The following is a 15024-nucleotide window of genomic DNA, read 5'->3' on the forward strand; positions in this document are numbered from 1 at the left end:
ACACCATTTCCCAGGGGTACATGCTACAATTTGTCTCAACCCTACCCTCCCACCCCCCTCCCTCAGACGGCAGGTGGGACCCGTCGCATTTACCCCTGCTACAGCAGGAAGTGTGTCGGCTCCTCAGCTTGGGAGTCGTGGAGAATGTTCCGGGGGAATTCCAGGGGAAAGGGTTTCACTCCCGTTACTTCCTGATCCCCAAGGTGAAAGGGGGGCTCAGGCCCATCCTGGATTTGCGAGACCTCAATGTGTTCATGGCAAAATGCCGGTTCCGCATGGTCTCTCTGACATGTATCATACCCTCTCTGGACCCTGTTGATTGGTATGCGGCCCTGGACCTTCAGGACGCATACTTCCATGTCCATATATTTGAAGGGCACAGACGCTTCCTCCGTTTCCTAGTGGGACAGGACCACTACCAATTTACGGTCCTCCCATTTGGCCTGTCCACTGTGCCCAGGGTATTCACAGAGTGTATGGCAGTAGTGATGGCCCACCTCAGACGCTGAGGGGGTACAGATATTTCCCTACCTTGACGACTGGCTGCTCAAGGGCAGCTTGTGGTCCCAGGTACAGAACCACGTGCACCTGCTCTTGGCTACTTGTGCCAACCTGGGCCTCCTAGTGAATGAGGCCAAGTCGACATTGATTCCAGTGCAGCACATAGAATTCATAGGCACTCTCCTGGATGCCTCCAAGGCCACAGCCTCCCTTCCCCTGGGCTGGTTCCAGACCCTGAAGGAGCTTATAGCCTCGGTCACAGAGTTCCCCATCACCACGGCCAGGGCATGCCTGCAGCCCCTGGGCCACATAGCGGTGTACACGTACGTGGTCTGCCACGCCAGGCTTTGTATGAGGCCCCTCCAACTCTGGCTGGCCTCAGAGTTCTCCCAGGCCCAGGACAAACTGGACAAAGTCCTCTCGGTTCTGGCACCGGTGATCACCACGCTACAATATTGCCTGACCAATATGCTCCAGGGAATTCCCTTCCGGGACCTGACCCAGTCACTAGACCTAGTGTCTGACACGTCGGACTTTGGCTGGGGGGCCCACATAGGGAACTCACAAACCCAAGGGATGTGGTCAGCCATGGAGCTGTCCCTTCACATAACTGTCAGGGAACTCAGGGTGATATGCTTAGCCTGTGTGGTGTTCAGCTCACAGCTACGCGGCAAGGTGGTCAGAGTACTCACAGTCAACACCGCCGCGATGTTTTACATCAACAGGCAAGGCGGGACGAGGTCCTCGGCCCTCTGCTGGGAAGCCCTCAGCCTCTGGGAGTTCTGTATAGCCCACGACATCTCCCTGAAGGCTTTCCACCTGCCAGGCATCAACAACACACAGGCCGATAGTTTTCTCCTCCCAACACGAGTGGTCGCTCCACTCGGAGGTCACTCACCAGCTCTTCTGAGCATGGGGCACTCCCCAAGTAGACCTGTTTGCGACCCAACAGAACCGGCATTGCCACCGGTTCTGTTCCAGAGGAGGGGTGGGAAGGAACGTGATCTCAGATGCCGTCCTCCTGTCAAGGTCGGGCCAACTTCTTTATGCCTTTCCCCTGTTTCCCCTCATCGGCAAGGTCCTGGAGAAAGTGAAAACGGACAAGGCATGCATCCTCCTGATCGCCCCAGCTTGGTCCCGGTAACATTGGTATGGGACCCTCCTGGGCTTGCTCGTGGCCCCTCCACGGCTGTTGCTGCTCCGTCCGGACCTAGTCTCCCAGGACCAGAGCCGCCTCCTCCACCCCGATCTGGCTACCCTCCATTTGACAGCGTGGCTGATCAATGGCTAGATGCGGAGGAGAGAAGGTGTTCGGAAGGGGTCAGGCGTGTCCTCCTCGAAAGTAGGAAGCCATCCATGTGCCGAGCCTACCTGACAAAGTGGTCCAGGTTCTCCAGGTGGGCGGGCGAGTGGGGTACTTCCCCAACGTCTGCCCCTCTCCAACTTGTCCTTGAGTACCTCCTCCACCTTAGAACTCAAGGCCTGGCCCCTTCCTCCGTCAGGGTGCACCTGGCAGCTATTTTGGCGTTCCATCTGCCGATCAGGGCTGCTCAGATTTCTCCCATGCCATGACCAGGTGTTTCCTCAAGGGGCTAGACCGGTCCTTTCCTTACACTAGAACCCTGGTTTCTCAGTGGGATCTCTATTTGGTGTTATCCCACCTCACGGGGCCCCCATTCGAACCCCTGGCCACATGCTCATGGTTTCACCTTTCATGGAAGGTAGCCTTCCTCCTGGCTATCATGTCAGCCTGGCGGGTCTCGGAGCTCAGGGCCCTGACCTGCGACCCCCCTTACACAGCCTTTCACAAGGACAAGGTTCAGCTCCGCCCACATCCTGCATTCCTCCCTAAGGTGGTCTCTGCCTTTCACATAGGCCAGGACGTCTTCCTGCCTGTCCTCTGCCCCAAACCTCATGCCTCTAACGAGGAACACCACCTCCATACACTCGATGTGCGCAGAGCACTGACTTTTTATCTGGATCGGACTAAGCCATTCTGCAGGTCTTCGCAACTCTTTGTTGCTTCAGCCAAATGCAACCAATCTCCACCCAGAGGCTTTCCCGGTGGATTACACCGTGCATCCACACATGCTATGACCTAGCAGAGGTTCCCGCACCACCTATCCTAAAGGGTCACTCGACAAGGGCTCAGGCCTCGTCAGCTGCCTTTGTGGCCCATGTCCCTATCCAGGACATCTGCAGGGCCGCTACCTGGTCCTTAGTACACACGTTCACGTCGCACTATGCGATTGTCTCTCACGCCAGGGATGACGCTGGTTTCGGTAGAGCTGTGCTTCAGCCAGGGAATCTGTGAACTCCTACCCACCTCCATCAGACATAGCTTGCAATCACCTACTGTGGAATACACATGAGCAAGCACTCGAAAAAGAAAGGACAGTTACCTTTTCCGTAACTGGTGTTCTTCAAGATGTGTTGCTCATGTCTATTCCACATCCCGCCCTCCTTCCTCTCTGTCAGAGTTGGTCCAGCAAGAAGGAACTGAGGGTAGGGGGAGCGTGTGGTTCCCCTTATAGCGCGCTATAGAGGCGCCACTCTAGGGGTCGCAGCAGCGCTCCCCCTACAGGTACTGCTGAGGGAAAAACTTCCAGCACCGGTGAACGTGGCAAGCACGCACACCTACTGTGGAATAGACATGAGCAACACATCTCGAAGAACGCCAGGTATGGAACAGATAATTGTCCTTTTTGTTCAGTGTTCTTATTATATTTGTGTGTGTGTGTTTTGTACAACAGCCAGACATCTGTAATCAAAGAATGAGAACTTTCCACAGCAATGTTGTGTGTTTAGCTACTTGCAGTACAACAGGAAATTATTTTGACGTGTTAGAAAGGGGCTGTATGTTATTGTATCTCACAATGCAAACTCCTTTTAAATGAGCTGTTCAGATGTAAAAGTGATCAACATAAGAGCACTCAAGTGTATCCCGTAGCAAGTAGAATAAATCACTACAAAATTATCATGACCCTACTTGATAATATATACAATGCATATACATTGCTACTCATTAAGAAATGTGTGATTGTCTAGTTATAATGCTTAACAGTCTCTTTTTTCCTTAATAATGACATTCCTCTATCTAAGGTTTTTTGCACCAATAATATTTGTTGAATAGACTGGTATTGTATATGGGGAGCTAGGAGGTTGGTCCAAAACAGCATGAAGAAAAGGGCAAGGACAAGGCCAAATAATTAATTGTATATATGCTACCTGCACTAAGAATTTCTTTTTAATCTAGGCAAAATTGGTAGAGTAAATTTAAAATTCCCTTTATGTTTAATGGCAGCTATGCCTTTAGAGAAGTTTTAGCTTGTATAGCCGTCATGTACTCATCAGATCCTTTCTGCTTTGCACTACCGGGGTCATATATTCCCACTGATGAATGTTCTTGAACAATTTCCAGTTTTGGTCAGAAACAGTCTTTTTCATCAGCAGCCATGTGCTTTCCACCTATTTTCCTTAATCAGATATTTATTTGAATTTCAAAAGCAAAAATCTCTTTATTTTAGTAAAGTCTGAGCTTCCTTTTGACACTTCTTTGAGTAGTGATGGAGTAAAGGTTTTGGTTTCAGACATGGATTGAGTTTATTGTGAGTCCCCTCCAAAGCGCTAGTGTCCTACAACATGAGTAGCTTTTAATATTCTCCTGGCCAACTGGAGTTTCTGTTTTCTAAGGAGAGTATTTACTGATTATTTGCATGTATACATATATAGAAAGTGAAATCCTGGCTCTACTGAAGTCAGTTGCAAAACTCCTATTGACTTCAGTGTAGCTAAGATTTCACCCAGAATATGCTCTCGTTCCATCTAATGAGTGTCTGTGCATTGGCACCAGCAGGCAACAATTTTTCAGGCATCACAAATGGCTTCACCAGAAGCAGAAAGCTGGACTGATTCTTTTGAGTTGGTTTTATCATCTATTCCCTGGGAATCCAAGGAACAACTTTGCACGACCCACTGGAACTAGTTGCTTGTTCATAGTATAATCCAGTGGAAACTTCCTTTATGCAGTATAAAAAGGGGAACTCCTGCACCCACCCAAGTCCAGTTTGGTAATTAGTATCCAAAGAATATATTTTCAATCAAACCTAGTGTGCATGAATGCTTTGGGGGGGAAACACCATGTACCACATCAACCTACCTCAAAATTAAACATATCTACAGTAAGAAAAGAAATGTACATATACTGTACAAAGCTAGGATATCTGTTCATCTAGACTTTGATCTTTTGTCCATTCAAGTCAATAAAAAGCTCCTATTGATGGTGGAAGATCAAGTATCTAAGGCCTGATTCTCCTCTTCTTTGCATCTCGTGTAGTATTTGTACCCAGGCAAAATGAGTGTTACCATTCTGCTTTGGTAGCTCTGACCCTAGGCACCCCTGTGTTCACACACTGCATACTACTGCAATGATATTTGTACAAAATAAGACTTACGAGGTATAATTTGAAAACGAATAGCACTCTGGTCAGTAATGCATTGTGAATTGTATGTGACAATGCTGTGTGTGGAATTAGGGATACTCATATTCTGCTTTAAAGTCTGTGACTAAAAGGTGTTTAAACCAGGCATGCCAGGGGAGTTGATAAACTAGGCCTAGCCAAATTCAATGGGCTATTCATTTGTATCAGCGATGGCAGGAAGAGAAAACTTAAATAGCAAAATTGCAACAAGAAACATCATATTGGAACAAACTAGGGAACGCCTTAATCAGGATGGAGTTTGGCCCTCCTGGAGGGAATAGGAGACTGAATCCCAGGAAATCAATTTGACTCTTGAAACATAGGCAGATTTTGAGATATAAGGACACAGACAAACTTTGGATTATCCTTTTCTCGAGGAGACAAGGAAAACCAGCACCTTGTACTCTGTGGGGATCCTGGCTAAGAGTTAGCCAGATATTACTGGGAAAGGAAGAATGGTGAAAAAATCACCTTGAACAAAGATGGTAGCTAAGTTAGGTCTTAGTCATTAGAAAGTTTATTTTTACTTGTATTTGTTTGTAACCATTTCTATCCTTACTCCTTGGTATCACTTAACCCAGTGATTCTCAAACTTTTGTACTGGTAACCCCTTTCACATAGCAAGCTTCTGAGTGCAACCCCCCTTATAAATTAAAAACCCTTTCTAATATAGTTAACACCATTATAAATGCTGGAGGCAAAACAAGGTTTGGGGTGGAGGCTGACAGTTCGTGACCCCCCATGTAATAACTTCACGCCCCCCTGAGGTGTCCCGACCCCCAGTTTGAGAACCCCTGACTTAACCTATGTCCTTTTGCTAATAAACGTGTTTTGTTTTTACTCTAAATCAATTCAGTGCTGTGTTTGAAGGGAAGGGTGTGTTTAATCCAGTTAAATTAATAAGCTATAATGTACTGACTCTTTAAAGGAGCAGTGAATATAATAGCTTCAGTAAATGCACAGTGATGGGGCTGTGTGTTGTAGAGAATCACCTCAGAGGAGCTCGGGGGCTGGAGTTCACTGGTTGTTATCTGCTAGGCAAGGTTTGAACTGGGAGAGGTTGAGGAGTTTGCTGGTGAGGAAGACAGACTGGTGTTGCAGTTCGCTGACACATGGTCTCATCTCCAGCAAGGCTCACTCTTGCTGAGGCAGAGAGGTAACACAGTGGCTTCTATCTCTGGTTGTCGTCAGCAGCATGTTACAGTAGCATTTGACACACACTTTGCCCCAGTGTAAGTGACCATTCAAGGTGTAAGGCAGTGGATAACCAGGCCCTATAGTAGATTGAATATCGATATCAAACAAGAATAGCTTGCATTCTTTCCCACCCCCAGCTCATTTTAATGTTCAGTGGTGAATTTGGTGTACATGAAAGCAAGGGACCAATTATTGGCATTACATTGTCAAGGACTTTCTAAGCTTCCAAACACTGCTGTGTCACTGTACCTCAATCTTTATGGGCAATTATGCCGATTTATTTCAGTCCTTCTCTGAACAAAGACTACTCAATCATGTGGGTGGTTTTATGATGTGAGTCAACTTTCACTGGAGACTTCTGACTGTGGAGACCACCACACTTATTTTTATGTGAGATCTAAACAGGATTCAAACCCAAACCTCCAGAAGTAAAGTAAAGAGCTTGTGATTTAACTCACGCCATCTGACTAGCCCCTAAACAAGGATTTGATTAAACACTCTTCACTTTTCTTTTCCCTCCAGAAACTTTCTCGGGGCAAATAACTTTAACAAAAAAACTTTTCGAACTGTAAAAGCCATTGCTGGTTAATCACAGCTGTGTCAGTTTAAAGATGTGATTTCTACAACTTAGTCCTGTAGATTTATGATGCCCTCTATGATTTTTATTCCCCCCCCCCCATTATGAATGCCACATTTCTCATGAAGGCCATAAAAAGTTGAAAGGTATAGTAGCAATATGCAATGCAGACTTCCCTGCACCCTTGTGCTGGTCCACATAAAATCTGAATTGAGGTAGTCATTTCCTGAAGTTATTAATCAACCTAATGTGATCACTTGATGAAAGTCATGCTGCACTGTTTGGATATTTTGAAGGAGTTTTTGTTTTTTTGCTTCATTGAAGCCCTTCTGTTGTGAGCTAAATGTGTTCCTTTCTTTCCCAGCTATGTTCAGCTCTTGTCCATGTGGAAACTTTTTGTTTATGTTGGGATGATGTGGTATCAATTTAAGGCCCACTTAATCATGTGAGTAACTTTAAATGACCAGCTCCATTTGAACTCAGTGGATCACCCCTCCAGAAGTAGGACCTCAGTCTGGTAAGGGAAAGGAAATTTCTGAGAGGATCCCCAAACAGAGTTTCTCCCTGATTGTTGAGTGGGTGGGTAGAGTTGCCCCATGAGGAATGAACTACTAGGTCTGCCCATCAATCTAGATCCTGGAGAATCCGCATGATGTCAAGGCCCTCCATGTGGCAACCCTGTGTCTCACTTCAGCACTGGAACCTCAGTGTCTCTCACCTTCTCCTTACCCCTACCCTGTCTGCCCCTGATAGTACAGGTCTAACAGCATTGAACTATCAGGGACTTTCCCTGGCCACAGCTATCTCAGGCTCTCATGTAGGTCCTTATTGAACAAAGCACTTAAGCATGTTTTTAGGTTAGTTCTTAAGCACAGGCTTAAGTGTTTTCCTGAACAAGTTCCATGGACTTTAGTGCTCTTCGGGGAGCATTCCCCATCATGTAGGGTGCTTATTAGGGAAGATCATATAGCTCTGGCTGTATTAACTTTCCCAGGTAATCTCTGTGGGCTACTGCCAGGCTGTTGGCAAGAATCCTCTCCCTATATTACCTCCTCCTGGAATGTTACAAAGGGGACCCTGCATGTGGATCATAGGGGCCTGATTTGGCCCAATGTTACTAACAGCTGTGTTATTCAGCTAGTTGGGTTTGCTATTTTTTCAGGAAATTTCTAAGCTGTCCATGTGTCATTTGCATCTGATCAAGTGTTTTATATATATTTGGGAAGGAAGAGTCTTTTTTCTGGATTAGAAAAAATGAGCTAATAAGATAGCATTCTTACAGAAATATGAAAATATGTGGAAAGTGTAAGCTCCATCCTACTCAATTGCTGGACTGATCATGATAGTGTGGCATAGTTCTAGGATATAACATTGATAACATACAGGAAAAAATGAAAGTAATAGCCTAAACCTTCAAACATCCTTTCCCATCATCAAGAGTATGTGAAATAAATGTATTCCTTTTCCCCTGAAAAATATGTGTTACTAAACTAAAGCTAGAAAATCTTTCCAGTATATGTATCTGGTAATTTTCAGAGGAGCAATATCTTGCATCAGAAAAATCAGGCTTTTTGTGCAGCCATGCATGCACAAAGAAACAATGGGAGAATTGGAAAGAATCTGTCTATGTTAGAGAGTTGAAACCTCATTCTCAACAAAATGCAGGCATGTGTCAAAGACTCAGGAGCTAACGGTAGTAATTTAGCTGTTCCTGAAAATCAAGTGATATGATTTGTGTTCTTCCTACTATTCCAGTAACTCATTTTTCATTAACCTCCATATAAGCTATGCAAGGATCAAACCACAAAGAGATTCATAGAACAAAGACTGCATCTGAAGCTAGACCCAAAAAAAGAACTGAAGGCAGGTCAGCCGGTGGAGTTCATGTGTTTTCTGTAAAAAGTGCTGCTAAGTGACTGGGCAGCCATATTCTGCTCTGGCCAGTTTCTGAGCACCTGGCTAAGGGAGGCTTGACTACGGTCTATAAGTGCCTACATCGGGGACAAATACTTTATAGTGGCCTCTTCAACCTAGCAGAGAAAGGTATAATACGATTCAATGTCTGGAAACTGAAGCTAGACAAATTCAGACAGGAAAAAGGGTGTAAATTTTTAAGAGGGAGAGTAATCATAGGAACAATTTAGCAAGGGTGGTGGTGGATTCTCTATAACTTACAATTTTTTAACCAAAATTGAATGTTTTTCTAAAAGATACGCTTTAGGAAGTGCTGCAGTCTGTTCTATACAGGAGGTCAGACTTCATAATCAAAATGGTCCCTTCTGGCTTTAGAATCTATGAATCTATGAAATAAAAGTAACAGAGGGGTAGCCGTGTTAGTCTGAATCTGTAAAAAGCAACAGAGGGTCCTGTGGCACCTTTAAGACTAACAGAAGTATTGGAGCATAAGCTTTCGTGGGTGAATGCCCACTTCATCAGACGCAAGACAAATACTTTATAGTGGCCTGATGAAGTGGGCATTCATCCACGAAAGCTTATGCTCCAATACTTCTGTTAGTCTTAAAGGTGCCACAGGACCCTCTGTTGCTTTTTATGAAATGAAAGAATCTCATAAGGACTTCATTAACCCCCCCCCCCCCCCCCAAAAGGGGAAGTAAAAACACACATTCATAGAATCATAGAATCATAGAATCATAGAATATCAGAGTTGGAAGGGACCTCAAGAGGTCATCTAGTCCAACCCCCTGCTCAAAGCAGGACCAATTCCCAGCTAAATCATCCCAGCCAAGGCTTTGTCAAGCCGGGCCTTAAAAACCTCCAAGGAAGGAGACTCCACCACCTCCCTAGGTAACGCATTCCAGTGTTTCACAACCCTCCTAGTGAAATAGTTTTTCCTGATATCCAACCTGGACCTCCCCCACTGCAACTTGAGACCATTGCTCCTTGTTCTGTCATCTGCCACCACTGAGAACAGCCGAGCTCCATCCTCTTTGGAACCCCCCTTCAGGTAGTTGAAGGCTACTATCAAATCCCCCCTCATTCTTCTCTTCTGGAGACTAAACAATCCCAGTTCTCTCAGCCTCTCCTCATAAGTCATGTGCTCCAGACCCCTAATCATTTTTGTTGCCCTCCGCTGGACTCTTTCCAATTTTTCCACATCCTTCTTGTAGTGTGGGGCCCAAAACTGGACACAGTATTCCAGATGAGGCCTCACCAATGTCGAATAAAGGGGAACGATCACGTTCCTTGATCTGCTGGCAATGCCCCTACTTATACAGCCCAAAATGCCGTTAGCCTTCTTGGCAACAAGAGCACACTGTTGACTCATATCCAGCTTCTCGTCCACTGTGACCCCTAGGTCCTTTTCAGCAGAACTGCTACCTAGCCATTCGGTCCCTAGTCTGTAGCAGTGCATGGGATTCTTCCGTCCTAAGTGCAGGACTCTGCACTTGTCCTTGTTGAACCTCATCAGGTTTTTTTCTGCCCAATCCTCTAATTTGTCTAGGTCCCTCTGTATCCGATCCCTACCCTCTAGTGTATCTACCACGCCTCCTAGTTTAGTGTCATCTGCAAACTTGCTGAGAGTGCAGTCCACACCATCCTCCAGATCATTAATAAAGATATTAAACAAAACCGGCCCCAGGACCGACCCTTGGGGCACTCCACTTGAAACCGGCTGCCAACTAGACATGGAGCCATTGATCACTACCCGTTGAGCCCGACGATCTAGCCAGCTTTCTATCCACCTTACAGTCCATTCATCCAGCCCATACTTCTTTAACTTGGTGGCAAGAATACTGTGGGAGACCGTATCAAAAGCTTTGCTAAAGTCAAGAAATAACACATCCACTGCTTTCCCCTCATCCACAGAGCCAGTTATCTCATCATAGAAGGCAATTAGGTTAGTCAGGCACGACTTCCCCTTCATGAATCCATGCTGACTGTTCCTGATCACTTTCCTCTCCTCTAAATGTTTCATAATAGATTCCTTGAGGACCTGCTCCATGATTTTTCCAGGGACTGAGGTGAGGCTGACTGGCCTGTAGTTCCCCGGATCCTCCTTCTTCCCTTTTTTAAAGATGGGCACTACATTAGCCTTTTTCCAGTCATCTGGGACCTCCCCCGATCGCCATGAGTTTTCAAAAATAATGGCTAATGGCTCTGCAATCTCACCCGCCAACTCTTTTAGCACTCTCGGATGCAGCGCATCCGGCCCCATGGACTTGTGCACGTCCAGTTTTTCTAAATAGTCCTGAACCACTTCTTTCTCCACAGAGGGTTGGTCACCTTCTCCCCATGCTGTACTGCCCAGTGCAGCAATCTGGGAGCTGACCTTGTGCGTGAAGACAGAGGCAAAAAAATCATTGAGTACATTAGCTTTTTCCACATCCTCGGTCACTAGGTTGCCTCCCTCATTCAGTAAGGGGCCCACACTTTCCTTGATTTTCTTCTTGTTGCTAACATACCTGAAGAAACCCTTCTTGTTACTCTTAACATCTCTTGCTAACTGCAACTCCAAGTGTGATTTGGCCTTCCTGATTTCACTCCTGCACGCCTGAGCAATATTTTTATACTCCTCCCTGGTCATTTGTCCAATCTTCCACTTCTTATAAGCCTCTTTTTTGCGTTTAAGATCAGCAAGGATTTCACTGTTTAGCCAAGCTGGTCGCCTGCCATATTTACTATTCTTTCTACACATTGGGATGGTTTGTTCCTGCAACCTCAATAAGGATTCTTTAAAATACAGCCAGCTCTCCTGGACCCCTTTGCCCTTCATGTTATTCTCCCAGGGGATCCTGCCCATCTGTTCCCTGAGGGAGTCAAAGTCTGCTTTTCTGAAGTCCAGGGTCCGTATTCTGCTGCTCTCCTTTCTTCCTTGTGTCAGGATCCTGAACTCGACCATCTCATGGTCACTGCCTCCCAGGTTCCCATCCACTTTTGCTTCCCCTACTAGTTCTTCCCTGTTTGTGAGCAGCAGGTCAAGAAAAGCTTTGCCCCTAGTTGGTTCCTCCAGCACTTGCACCAAGAAATTGTCCCCTATACTTTCCAAAAATTTCCTGGATTGCCTGTGCACCGCTGTATTGCTCTCCCAGCAGATATCAGGGTGATTAAAGTCTCCCATGAGAACCAGGGCCTGCGATCTAGCAATTTCTGCTAGTTGCCAGAAGAAAGCCTCGTCCACCTCATCCCCCTGGTCTGGTGGTCTATAGCAGACTCCAACCACAACATCACCCTTGTTGCTCCCACTTCTCAACTTTATCCAGAGACTCTCAGGTTTTTCTGCAGTATCATACCGGAGCTCTGAGCAGTCATACTCCTCTCTTACGTACAATGCAACTCCCCCACCTTTTCTGCCCTGCCTGTCCTTCCTGAACAGTTTATATCCATCCATGACAGTACTCCAGTCATGTGAGTTGTCCCACCAAGTCTCTGTTATTCCAATCACATCATAGTTCCCTGACTGTGCCAGGACTTCCAGTTCTCCCTGCTTGTTTCCCAGGCTTCTTGCATTTGTGTATAGGCACTTAAGATAACTCAATGATCGTCCCTCTTTCTCAGCATGAGACAGGAGTCCTCCCCTCTTGCGCTCTCCTGCTTGTGCTTCCTCCCAGGATCCCATTTCCCCACTTACCTCAGGGCTTTGGTCTCCTTCCCCCGGTGAACCTAGTTTAAAGCCCTCCTCACTAGGTTAGCCAGCCTGCTGGCGAAGATGCTCTTCCCTCTCTTCGTTAGGTGGAGCCCGTCTCTGCCTAGCACTCCTTCTTCTTGGAACACCATCCCATGGTCGAAGAATCCAAAGCCTTCTCTCCGACACCACCTGCGTAGCCATTCGTTGACTTCCACGATTCGACGGTCTCTACCCCGGCCTTTTCCTTGCACAGGGAGGATGGACGAGAACACCACTTGCGCCTCAAACTCCTTTATCCTTCTTCCCAGAGCCACGTAGTCTGCAGTGATCTGCTCAAGGTCATTCTTGGCAGTATCATTGGTGCCCACGTGGAGAAGCAGGAAGGGGTAGCGATCCGAGGGCTTGATGAGTCTCGGCAGTCTCTCCGTCACATCGTGTATCCTAGCTCCTGGCAAGCAGCAGACCTCTCTGTTTTCCCGGTCAGGGCGGCAGATAGATGACTCAGTCCCCCTGAGGAGGGAGTCCCCGACCACCACCACCCTCCTCCTCCTCCTCTTGGGAGTGGTGGTCGTGGAACCCCCATCCCTAGGACAGTGCATCTTTTGCCTTCCAATCGGTGGAGTCTCCTTCTGCTCCCTTCCCTCAGATGGGCCATCTAGTCCACTCTCCGCATTAGCACCTGTAGAGAGAACATGGAAACGATTCCTCACCTGTATCTCCATTGCTGGTGCATGGACGCTCCTCTTTCTTCTTCTGGAGGTCACATGCTGCCAAACCTCCTCACAATCCTTCTGTCCCTGCTCCGCCTGCTCTGAATCTTCAGAACATTGTGGCCGTAGAAGCATCTCCTGACGTCTGTCCAGGAAATCTTCATTTTCCCTTATGCAACGCAGAGTCGATACTTGTTTCTCCAGCCCTCGAACCTTCTCCTCCAGTATGGAGACCAGCTTGCACTTTGTACAGACAAAGTCGCTTCTGTCCTGCGGAAGAAAGACAAACATGGCACAACCTGTGCAGGTTACAACAGCTGATCGCTCACCTTCCATATCACCGTCCTCTTAGGAGCTTCCTCAACTGTTGCAGGAACTACTCGGAGAAACCTGCAGATGAAAGCCTCAGTGCGCTCCCCCTAGGCGAACTCCCAGGCAAACTCCCGCTCTTAGCCTCTGCTGTTCGCCGCTCAGCTGGTTCGCTGCTGACTGCCCTTATATACCAGTCAGGCCCACTCAAGGCCCAGCTGGAACAAAGCACTCCCAATTCACACTTTTCAAACAAACAAGCAAGCAATCAAGCACACGGTCAAACTGACCAACTGTCCCAGCAGCAGACACTCAGATACTCACCAACACAGCCCCCCTAATGCAGCACTTAGCGTACCTCCTCTCGGACAGCTCCCAGGCAAACTCCCGCTGTTAGCCTCTGCTGTTCGCCATTCTAACCTCCTTTACTGATTCACGGATTCTGGGCATTCCAGGTCTTTTCTGAAACCCATCTTAGCTGAAATGAGTGGAGAGATGTATCTGTAATATACTTGTTTTTGTGTAATGGCTGGCACTCAAGGTGGACAAAGATGCTACTCCTGCTACCAGCTAAGAGAAATCTCCTTTAGCTCAAGTGGTAGAAGCTTTTTTTTTAGGCTTGTATGACATTCCAGACCAGTGACGTGTTGTGTCACCCTTGCCCTGAAGCCTTTGGTGCCTCTTAATGCTTTGCTACTGTAGCTCCCACCTGGGCCACTCACAAACAGCTGGCTTCCACCATCCTGGTTAGCCACTTATAGGGTGACCCCAACACTCCCAGCCCCAATTTTTCCCCCAAAACATGTGTTCTGCACTGTCCAGCCCTCTCATGGACAGTTCAGATATTTTAAGTCCATTGCCCTTCTAAAGGGATCAAGATCCCAAAGTTTGGTACTTCAAATGGAGTTACCACACAGCCCAGTTTAACCACAACTCTGGACTAGTTTTAGTTAAAGAATTAAACAAGTTTTAGTACTAAGAAGCATTTTATCTTTATTTATCTTGTAACCATTTCTGCCTTTAATGCCTGTACTTGTACTCACTCAAAACCTACTTCTTTGTACTTAAATAAACTTAACAAACTAGACTTGTTTCAAAGTCAAATCCTTTACATGTTCCCAGTAAATTTGCTGTCCAAATTCTCAGGTTAGGATCTGCTTCCAAATTCTAAAGATTGTTTTTTTTTTGTCTTCTTAGGTGAAAGAAAGATAGACAGATAGTGAGAGATACCACGGGGTGTTTTTGCTCCTCACTTTATAGTTCAGTTGCCCTTTGAAATGAATTTTCCTGAGTGTAATCCCTAGATAAAGTTCATTCCCGCTGTGAGGTTAGCGTCATGGAGTCTCATGTTGAAAGGTTCCACACTGTTGTTTGCTAAGATGCAGATCTGTTTGTTCCTGCCCCGTTTCTTTGCTGAAGAATGGCCACTGGATAGGTGATTGCCCATCAACTTTGAAGACACCAGGCTAGAGGCATCAGCTTGTCCTTTGTCTTTGAGTTACTGGATTAGCCAGACTTGTCAGGTAAACACATTTCAAACTTACGTTCAGCTTATGTTTATAACTTTACATATACTGTTACTGTGCACAGTTCACCTTGATATTATTGACCAGTGAATTAGTTTTCAAATGATACCTCACGAGGCATATTTGTACAAAGATT

The sequence above is a fragment of the Trachemys scripta genome, chromosome 6 (genome assembly GCF_013100865.1).
Source record: "Trachemys scripta elegans isolate TJP31775 chromosome 6, CAS_Tse_1.0, whole genome shotgun sequence".
Taxonomy (NCBI): domain Eukaryota; kingdom Metazoa; phylum Chordata; order Testudines; family Emydidae; genus Trachemys; species Trachemys scripta.